We start from the raw sequence: 10672 nt of genomic DNA on the forward strand, positions 1-10672 counted from the left end.
AATGACCAAAGCACTTAACGTTACCAATGGGGTCCCGCTGCAGCGCCGGAGAATCCTTTTTGGAGCTGGAGGCTACTAGAGTACACACAGACAGTGGAGCTGTTTGCAGATAGTGAGCATTTTGACTTGTTGCGTGGTGGCGATGTCTCGCAGATAATACAAGTACAAGTCTAATTATATAATATATATATTTTATAAAAAATTAAAAAAAACTTTATATAAAATAATTTTTAATTTCTTTTTAATCAAAAACAATCGGATCGGTATCGGCCGATATGGCTCACGACGATCGGTGATCGGTATCGGTGGCAAAAAACGTGATCGGGGCATCCCTAGTCTTGATAACTGCATGTTACCTCTTCAACACAATGTTCAAATGTCCTAACAAAGGAAATGAAGTGCAATGGATCACCATCAAATATGGTTATATCTCTTTTTGGTAAAGTAGATAACATTTGCTGTTGAATGAGCAATGTGGTGAGTTCATTCTGCCTTTGCATGATTCCACAAATGGCATCCTGGTCCACTGTATTCTGCACTGCAGCGTTCTGTGTAGGCTGTCGTTCCTGTGCAGCTACTGACCTACGAGGTGCAGCAGTGGAGGCTGTGAAAGCGTTTTGAGACTGATGCTTTAGAGTAGTGGTGAGAGACGTCCCAGTGTTTGGTTGCCACTGTGGCATGAGAGTAGTATCCTTTGCTTGTGGAATTCCATGATGTTGTACTTTCTCCTGAAAGTGTGTGTGCATATTCACCTTTGGTCGCACATCATATGTGGAAAAGATAGGTGGCGCTCTTGAGCCTTGATCCGAAATCAGGGTGTTCTCCTTCGGCACAAATGCAGTTGCCTGTAGGTTGAATTGAGGTCTCAGCTCTTTAATAGATTTGCTCAGGTAGGAATTCATTCCATCTGAAAGGGCCTTTCCTCCAACAGCACTGCCTTCCAGCACAGAAAGTCTTGCAGTAACAACAGCCATTTGTGTATCAAGCTCCAGTTGCTCCTTAACTTTTCTGAGTTTCTCTTGTTCCTGTCTGAGTTTCTCCTCTTGTGCCTCTATTTCATGTTTCCTTTGCAGAGCAGCGGTTTGCTCCATTAAAGCCGCTTTCTCTGCCATGGCATTTAAACGTGCAGATGCAGTACTAGAACCTGATGCTCTACTGGCATTGCTTCTTCTGCTTGACCTTTTACTAGACACATTAGACGCACTGTCTCCAGCTTTAATTTCCTCATGCAAATCAGATTAAATTTTTTCCAATTCAGCATTATCATCATTGACCTGAAAAATCCCATTTTCGCTCAACCATGTTGATACTTCATTTACAAATGTATCATTTGTTTCCTTTGTTGCATAAAACCATTCGTCCTGCTTTCTCTGCGTATCCTCAGTTGTAGGATACTCAGTCATCAATGTATTATGTGCCTCAGAGGCAACTTGACATAGAGCTTTGAACTGTTTTAGATTTTGGTGCACAAGATTTACATTGTCATTGGAAACTAGAAGAGTGATGATTTCCCTTTTCAATTTCCTTGCTTGTGTACAATATGCATCTCTGTCCGTTTGGAGCCTTTCAATCAAAATTGATAATCCCTTTAAAGAAGGCTTTCTTATTCTTGGCTCACAAACATTTTGCCCTTGGCTGGGCTCCACAATATCATGACGTAAACTCATTTTTGATAATACGTACTGTTCCTTTAAGAGACTGGAGTCTCTCTCGTGAAAAAAAGTCAATACAATAACAACAAAACTTTCAATGCTGCTGCTCCATTAGCAAGCAACCCAGTGCGATACACTAACCAGTCCTCCTTTGGTGTGCTATCTCGGGATGATGATCTTTATCCAGATTCCAGAAGCAGCATTCCAAGCCAGGTTCCAAAATCCTCCATTTGTCCAAGTAAGATCGGGTTTTTACTTGTGTAGCGGCTATCTTGATGTTCTGATAGACGCTCGGTTGGGTGCGGGGATTCCTCGTCTTTGACGCGCAATTAGAAAAAACACAATGTCGAGTCCGTGTCACCTGCCGTTGGGTGAAGTAAAAGTTCCCATTTAATTGAAGTATTCAACTTAATACATGTGATGAGCCAAACAATAATTTCTGCATAATGCTGTTAATAATACTGAAAACGAGCGAGGGTACGTGCGTGTGTTCGTGCGGTAAAAACCGTGAGATCTCTCCGTCACCCATACCTAGATACCTTGATTGACATAGCATACACCTGTGCCTTTATTCAAAACCTATGCGCTCCGTGCTGCCACCCAGTGCTCCGTGCTGCCACCCAGTGATTGATTGATTGATTGATTGAAAAGTTTATTAACAGATTGCAGAATGGGTACAGTACAGTACAGCTCAATACATACAATTGCTAAGAGGATGCAGACCTGAGAAAGACTTTCGTCTTGTTTCCATCAGGGTCCCCCATTTTCAATTCATCATATGACACACATGACATACAGATAGACAGTACTGCTACATCTATACATTTATGACATACCAGATTTTCAAATACAGTACTGTTTGTGATACTAAAAAAATCCAGAAGAAGAGTATATACATTTGACATAGAAACTGTGCATTGGGGGAGGTTGGGTAGGTGGGGTGGGGCTGTACATTGGAGGTGGGGGGGGGGGGGGGTTGGGTAGGGGGGGGGGGGGGCAGGCATGCGTTGTTCATGGCACGGGGTACCACTCAGTGGTACCTCACTGAGTATTAAAGATTTGAGCAGAAGCGCGTGCACGCACATGCACGCGCTCGCGAGAACGCGCTGCGCTCGGCTCGGTTCGTGTTTACCTGCCGAGTCCCGGGCCCCGGCGCTACCTCGCATTATCATAACAATAGCCGCTATAGGCTGGTGTCTTCAACCAGTCTGGGACTCTTTGTGATGTAAATATATGGAACGTCCCAAGTTGCCGCTGCCCACAGAGTGCACCGCCGTCCAAAGGTGAACGACGGCGAACGAAGGGCCAAATCAAAACAGCCGTCAATTCCGAATTGACAACTGTTTTGATTCAACCCCCCACCCACCACCACTCACCCCCGGACAACAACACACTCTGCAAACAGCAGCAACCCGGGACATTCCATATCTACATCACAAACTTCGGGACTGAGTAGATAATTAATTAATCTTCTCTTTATTTTTATTATTTATATTAAAACTGAATCAAACCATAAACAAGGTTGCCTGTTGGGATGTTAGATCCTAATGTGAAAAACTGATTTTATATGTCTGCACTTTATGTGCTCATTTTATGCCTGTCTTAATTCTGTTGTGAAGCACTTTGAGCTGCAGTTTCTGTATGAAAGGCTATACAAACAAAGTGTATTATTGTGCGCGAGGGAACATATGCGCATGCGCGCGGGGCCGCGCGTGCGTGTGCGCGGCGTCATTATCCTGCGTGGCGGCTCAGCCCATAATAACAACGCAACACTGGGGGGGGGACACTGTACATTGGAATACTGACATACATTTGACATGGAAACTGTACATTGGAGGAGGTTGGGTAGGTGGGGTGGGGTTGGGTGGGGCTGTACATTGGAATACTGACAAAGCCATGCTTGGTCTTTATTGTACAACTGGGTTAGGACATTTGTAGGGGCCAGTTTTGAATTGCAGTCTCCCGTAGGTGTTCTTTGAGAGTGTTTTTGAAGGTGGGTAGTGATTTACATTCCTTTACAGCTTTGGGTAGGGCGTTCCACATTGTTGTGGCATAATTGCGAAACGTGTTTAGTCCCTTGTTTGAGCCGAATCTGGGTTTTACATGATTTGTGGAGCTCCCTCTGGTGTTGTGATCGTGGTATTCACTGACCTTTGGGAAGTATTTTGACATGTACATGGGTACCTTGGTCGCGTAGTGTATCTTGTAGACCAGGCCCATTGCAAGTTGCTGTACTCTGTTGTCTACTCTAAGCCATCCTAGGTTGGCAAAGTGGGCAGGGGTGATGTGGGTTCTAGGAGTAAGGTCAAGCAGTAGTCTGACTAGTTTGTTTTGAGATGTTTGTAATTTGGTTTTTAGTGCCTTTGAGGTGCTTTGGTACCATGAGGTGCAAGCATAGTCGTAGTACCCTTGAATGAGTGCTCCTGCCAGAGTCTTCAGGGTATTCTTGTTTACCAGGGAGGAGATCCGGTACAAGAATCGAGTTCGTTGATTGACTTTTTTTATTACATTGGATGCCATTTTGTCACAGGAAAGATTAGCCTCTAGGATGGAACCCAGGTAGGTAATTTCATCTTTCCTTGTGACAATATTGTCACCCACTGTAACTGAGAAGCCGTCTGTTTTGCTGAGTTTGTTATTTGAACCGAAGAGAATGGACTCTGTTTTGCCCATGTGTAATGATAGTTTGTTGTCGGCGAGCCATATGCAGATTTTGCCTAGTTCCGAGCTGAGGGTTTTTTCAACCTGTAACTTGTTCTTGTCAGAGACCAGCAGGGCTGAGTCGTCCGCAAACAGGAACAAGTTGCAGTCACAAGCTGACGACATGTCATTTGCATAAATTAGGAACAGTAGTGGTCCTAGTATGCTTCCTTGTGGAACACCACAGTTCACTGTGAGGGGGGGGGATAGGGTACCGTTTACCTCCACCATCTGTTCTCTCCCCTCCAGGTAGGATTGTATCCAGCTCACTGATAGACTATCAAAACCAATTGCTTTTAGCTTGTCAATCAGAATGGAGTGATTGACAGTGTCGAAGGCCTTTTGTAGGTCTAGCATGACCATGCCGCAGTATTTGCCCGCGTCCACCTCTTGCTTGATGTGGTCGTTCAAATAGAGAAGGCATGTGTCAGTGGAGTGGGATGTTCTGAAGCCAGATTGGAATTCGTAGATTAGATTTTTATCCGTAAGGTACTTTTCGACCTGTTCGTATACTATTTTTTCCATGACTTTCGAGATGGATGTAAGGATAGAAACAGGGCGGTAGTTGCCTGGGTCTAATTTGCTGCCCTTTTTGTGCAGGGGTGTTACTCTCGCTATTTTGAAGTCCTTGGGGACGTGTCCCTGTTTTATGGAGAGGTTTATTATGTGTGTGATGACTGGGGTGATGGCGGCTGCTGAGTCTCTGAGGAATTTGGAGGGGATGTTGTCATGGCCAGTGGCCTTGTTCGGTTGGAGGGCGCTCAGTTTATTGAGTACCTCATCTGTTGTTACCATTTCCAGTTTGAAATCGTCTTTGTGGACGCCTAGGTTCTTGTAGTATGCTACTATGTGTTCTACCCCATACTGCCCTGAGTGGGAGGGTAGTTTGTTTACCAGTGTTGTGGCTATGTTTGTGAAGAAAGTGTTTAAGTAATTGGCTACATCCAGTTTGTCTGTGATGAGCGTGTTGTCCGTCTTTATGTTTATGTTTGAGAACCTGGTTTTAAGTTTTTTACTGCAGCCTAGTTGATTATTGAGTAATTTCCAAAGTTCACGTGGTTTATTTTTGTTTCTCAGTTTTGTCATTGATGAAATTTTTTTTTGCAGTTTTTATCATGGAGTTTACGTCATTTCTTAGTCTGTTTCTTTCTAGTTTGAGTTCAGTCACGTGGGCTTGGAGTTCACTGCTCGTGCTTTTGGTAAGCTTTGACTGACTTTTATGAAATTCAGAGCATTTTTTGTCTCTGGCTTTCATAGCGGTCAGTATTTCAGTGTGCATCCACGGCTCAGCGCGATTTTTTACCCTGGTGGTTCTTAGGGGGGCCATGTTGTTTAGTATTGTTGAGAATTTGGTTTTGAAGCCAAGCCAGGTTTCTTCAACCAGTGTACCATTGAGTTCATCTGACCAGTCCAGGCTCTTCAGTTCAAGGTTAAAGGCCTCGCTAGAGTACGTTTTGAGGTCTCTAGATGTGACCATTTTGTGACAGCCAGCCTTTTGCTTTGGCTTTTTGCGGGAACAGAATATCATATAATGATCACTTAACCCGCATGCTATCACCCCTTTATTGGAGATCATGGACTTGTCGGAGGTCAGGATGAGGTCAATGGTAGTCTGGGTTGATTCACACACCCTTGTGGGTTGGGTGATTAGCTGGCTGAAACCGTGCAGATCAGAAAATCTACTGAAGGCCTTGAAGACGGGTGCTGCTTTACGTAGCATATCCGTGTTCCAGTCCCCAATAAGGATTTTTTCTACGCCCTCCACCCCAGTTAAGCACCCATCAAGTGTGTCATAAAAGCCACTCTGTTCTGGTGGTCTATAGATTGTGCCTATTAGTACTGATTTTGCCCTTTCAAATAAGATTTCAATCCATACAGTTTCAATCTCGTCATGGTTAAGGTCAGTACGGTTGCTGAATTTGGTATCTTTGTGTATATACACACAGACACCACCTCCACACTGGTTCCTATCCCTCCTGATGATTGAATAGTCCTCGATTTCTATCTCTGGATCCTGAACAGATGAGTCAAGTTTTGTTTCTGTGAAACATAATATATTAGCCTTACCGTTTAAAAACAAATGTCTGATTTCAGCCAATTTCGGTTTCAAGCTGTTAATGTTTAAGTGAAATATGTGAAGTCCATTTGAGTTTGTTATTTCATTAATGTCGTCAAGTTCAAATTGTTTTTCCACTGTGGTGTGTGGTTGATCTTGTGGCGGTAGGTGGTGAGGGGGGGATGGGGTCCTGTGTTCATTGATGTTAGGAGGGGGGGTGGGGATGATCCTTTGTCCTCTGCTGGTGTCTGTATTGCTCGGTGTGAAAGCCCGCGACGTGGGGGGGGGCTGGTCGCTTTCCACAGATGTGTCTGGAAGTCCTCCATTGTGGGGGAGGGATGAACTTAACAAACTACATTCTAAGCACAAAAACCATCAAATAGCTCCTACACCATTAGATGTAGGCCCGTCCTCTATATCTATCCACTCGTTTATAGTTAACGGGTACGTTAAATTAGACTAATATGTCATTTGTTGGTGTTGCCTAGCTTGTTGATAGCCTACTCCATTTAAAATTCCATAGCAACGAGACATCTTTAGGAACAATTTTTTCTACACCAAGTTCACTGAAATCAATATAAAAGACCCCAGAATTGTCTGTATTATTCATCCTATATTTTCCCCCGACGCAACCTGTTGTATAAAAGCAATAATACACTCGGAAGCCAGTGGTATGTCGTGAATATTTACGGCTGTGATGCCTACGCCACTGGAGCTTCACCCTCATGGCTGAGGGCGCGTGACAGTCGTGGCAATATGCACGACATACCACTGTCTTCCGAGTGTATTATTGCTTAAATATAACACCCGAAGTTGGGAGTGTGCTGATACACACTAATTGATATATTTTATACCTAGTTTAATCACCTCAAAACTCTTACTGTAAATAATATATTTTATATTACTACTACTACTTATTGTTACCATTCTTATATGCATTTGTTTCTTAATTGTGCACTGTCGACTGTCGAGTCTGAGCTCGAAACACAAACATTTCATTTCACTGCAATGCCCCTGTATCGTTGTGTGTTTGACAAATAAAATAACTTGAACTGTACATTGGATAAATGTATATGAATGAATGAATGAAAACTTTATTTAACAGATTGCAGAATGTGGTGCAATACAGTACGGCTCAATACATACAATTGTTAAGGGGATGCAGACCTGAGAAAGACGTTTGTCTTGTTTCCATCAGGGTCCCCCATTTTCAATTCATATAGACATTTATGACATACACAACATACATGACATTTATGGCATAGGGACATATAGGTATTTAGTACTGATACATTTGTGACATAGGCGGTATTCAAATATACAGTACTGTTACCCCTAGATCCTGACAGAGTATATACATATGATGGGGAGGGGACTGTACATTAGGAGGGGGTGGGTGGGTGGGAGGGAAATATACATACGGCGGGGAGGGAATATATACATGCGGTGGGGAGGAGACTGTCTATTAGGAGGTGGTGGGGGTTTTGGGCATTTATGGTGGCCAGTTTCGAATTGCAGCCTCCCGTAGGTGCTCTTTAAGGGCGGTTTTGAATGTGGGCAGTAATATTACTATTACAGTGCTGTACTTGTGCTGTGTATAATGAAGGGTGGAAAGAAAAAAGATGGAAAATGTACAATGTTTACAACCGAAATGTTCAACCAATTCTCTTCCTGTAATAAAGAAAGTAAAAAATACCATTTTTTTTTTTTTAAACCACAACACTCCGAGTGCTTGTCTGCACTTGTACCGTCAGCAAGAGGAATTCCAGGACGTTTATTGCGAATTATTGTCATTCTGATGATGAGTGACTTTATTGTAAGTCTGTGTTTATCAAAAACTGTAATTCTTCAAATTCCGATGACTGACTTTATTGTCGTTTGTGTTTGTCAGAGAGCTGAACACCAATAATAACTTGAAAGTGAAACTCTTCGACCAGTCGTTGCCGACACGAATCACCACAGATCATAAGACACGTTGTCCCAATATGTACGTTATTATATCAACACAATAATACACCCGTCAACTGTCGTGCTGCGACAAAGCACAATAACATTTAGCATGAAATAAAGTTACCGTTTTCAGTTGAGGTCTGCGGGCGAAGAAGGCTCAGAAGAATCTGATCATCCAGCGAGGAGGACATGCAGAGTTCTTAGGAGTAACTTTCAGCCAATCAGGAGGCGCGCCGCGCGTGTGGGCGGGACAAGTGAGGAATGCGCTGCCTCTAGGAATGCGCTGCCGTCGGCTTCTTTTCTCAGCTTTTTTGTGCGGACGAAAGTTGAAACTTTCTGAACTTTCAGAGCGATGCGCTGGGCTCATTTTCAGACAACCAATCACAGCCATTCACCAAGTATGGTCTTGTCAATAATCCAATGTACAGTGTTGTTTGTACAGTTGTACAGTGTCCCCCACCCACCCCTCCTACCCAACCCCCCCCCCCCCACTCCTACCCAACCCCCCCCCCCCACCCCTCCTACCCAACCCCCCCAGTTTTCATTCATTCATTCATCTACCACTCTGTTTGTAACCTGACACCGGAGCTGCCTGCCTGTCTGGCTGTCTCCCACAGACCATTGAGATTCGCGACAAAACTAATAATAATAACTACACGAATACACTACTAAAAAGCTAATAAAAAGCAAAGGGCGAACTGTGGTGTCAGGCAATAACTATATATATAATTAATATACAATAAAGTTATTCAAATATGCTATAATATGTGCAAAACCGCGGCATGGCTGTAGATTTATTTCTGTCATCTACAAGATGCGCTGCAAGCCAGCGCTGCCGGCGCACTCCCAGCATGTATCAGCGCAGTTTATTATCAGCCTGCGCAGCGATCAGTTTGCCAGCCTGCGCGTGCGCGGTCTATTTACAGATTGCATTCACGGTTTTTGTGATACTAAATCCAGTGGAATGATTAGATTTGTCCCGATCCATAGATATGCAACATGGCTATAATAAGGTCATTTAGGGCCCGCGTCCACCTAGCGCATATTTCTCCGTGAAACATGCTGGGAGTGCGCCGGCAGCGCTGGCTTGCAGCGCATCTTCAGAAAGTTTCAACTTTCGGCCGCACAAAAAAGCTGAGAAAAGAAGCCGACGGCAGCGCACTTCCTAGAGGCGGCCGCATGCGCTCCCTCCCCATTGGAATACATTGAAAACAGATGCGTGCGGTCAGAAATATGCGCCAAGTGGACGCGGGCCCTTATATACAGTGGTGCGTTATTGAAATCATCTTCAATCAATCAATCAATGTGTAAGCATAATACATGTGTGCGAATACACATTCCGTGTACTGTATGTGTTTATGAGATGTACAGTACAGCTCAATACACACAATTGTTAAGGGGATGCAGACCAGAGAAAGACTTTTGTCTTTTACATCACGGTCCCCCATTTTCAATTCACTGTGACATATCGGCAGGCATGCAGTCGTGCACACACGCGGTTACACGGCGTGTTGGTAGGTCACTCAGGGCAGAATTAAGTGCCCGCAATGATGTGCACGCGCGCACTACCCGGCCGTTGTAGAAAGCAATGAAGCTACCTGGCCGGCGACAGGTGTCGTGCCAAAAAGCATTTGCTGAAATTCATAACAGAGCCCTAGTTGGGGGGGGGGGGGGGGGGTCCTTTCTCGGCAAGGCCTACAAGTGTCACCACAGTCATTCTGGTGTCTGTGAAAAAAATGTCTCCCAAGATAAGGGAGGGGGTCAATTCTATGAAACCTTGCTGAGAAATGCCCCACCCCCCCAACTGGGGCTCTGTTATGAATTTCAGCAAATGCTTTTTACATGATCATGTCCTAGAAATCTCACTCACGTATGTCATATCTGTCTTCCACATAAAAATGCTGGACGCAGAAATGGAGCAGATGAAGACATGAGAATATTAAAATGATTACTTTTTCATACGTTTTTTTAGCCCATTTCAGCAGATGACCTTAATTACATTATTTCTCATATGAAGGCGTCATCCAGACCCATATGTCATCCCTACCGGACTTCTAAAAGATGTTTTATGTGCAATTGGTCCATACCAATTAGTCTCCATTGTGAATACACACACATTTTGAATCTTTATTTATGTCCACATAAAGACAATGTTTAAAGGACACAAATATTATCAGTGCACTTGTACATTGTGGGTTATTCTGATACAGTTGTGCCCAAATTGACAATGGCAACCAAAGTTACACAACACACACATGGATGATGAACCTGACAATCTACACACAGCTCATGGGTACAGATAGCAGCGTCTTCT

At 43.8% G+C, this 10672-nt stretch overlaps 1 pseudogene across 1 annotated transcript in view; it reads right to left on the minus strand.

Moving 5' to 3' along the window:
* The window catches only part of LOC311242563 (caspase-3-like), a 42351-nt pseudogene extending 33772 nt beyond the window's left edge, over positions 1-8579 (minus strand). Inside the window, exon 1 of the transcript XR_014620996.1 lies at positions 8483-8579. The product of XR_014620996.1 is annotated as a caspase-3-like (transcript). The remainder of the gene's footprint in view (positions 1-8482) is intronic.
* Between the last annotated feature and the right edge of the window lie 2093 nt (positions 8580-10672).

Source organism: Notolepis coatsorum (genome assembly GCF_963971535.1).
Source record: "Notolepis coatsorum genome assembly, chromosome: 16".
Classification (NCBI taxonomy): domain Eukaryota; kingdom Metazoa; phylum Chordata; class Actinopteri; order Aulopiformes; family Paralepididae; genus Notolepis; species Notolepis coatsorum.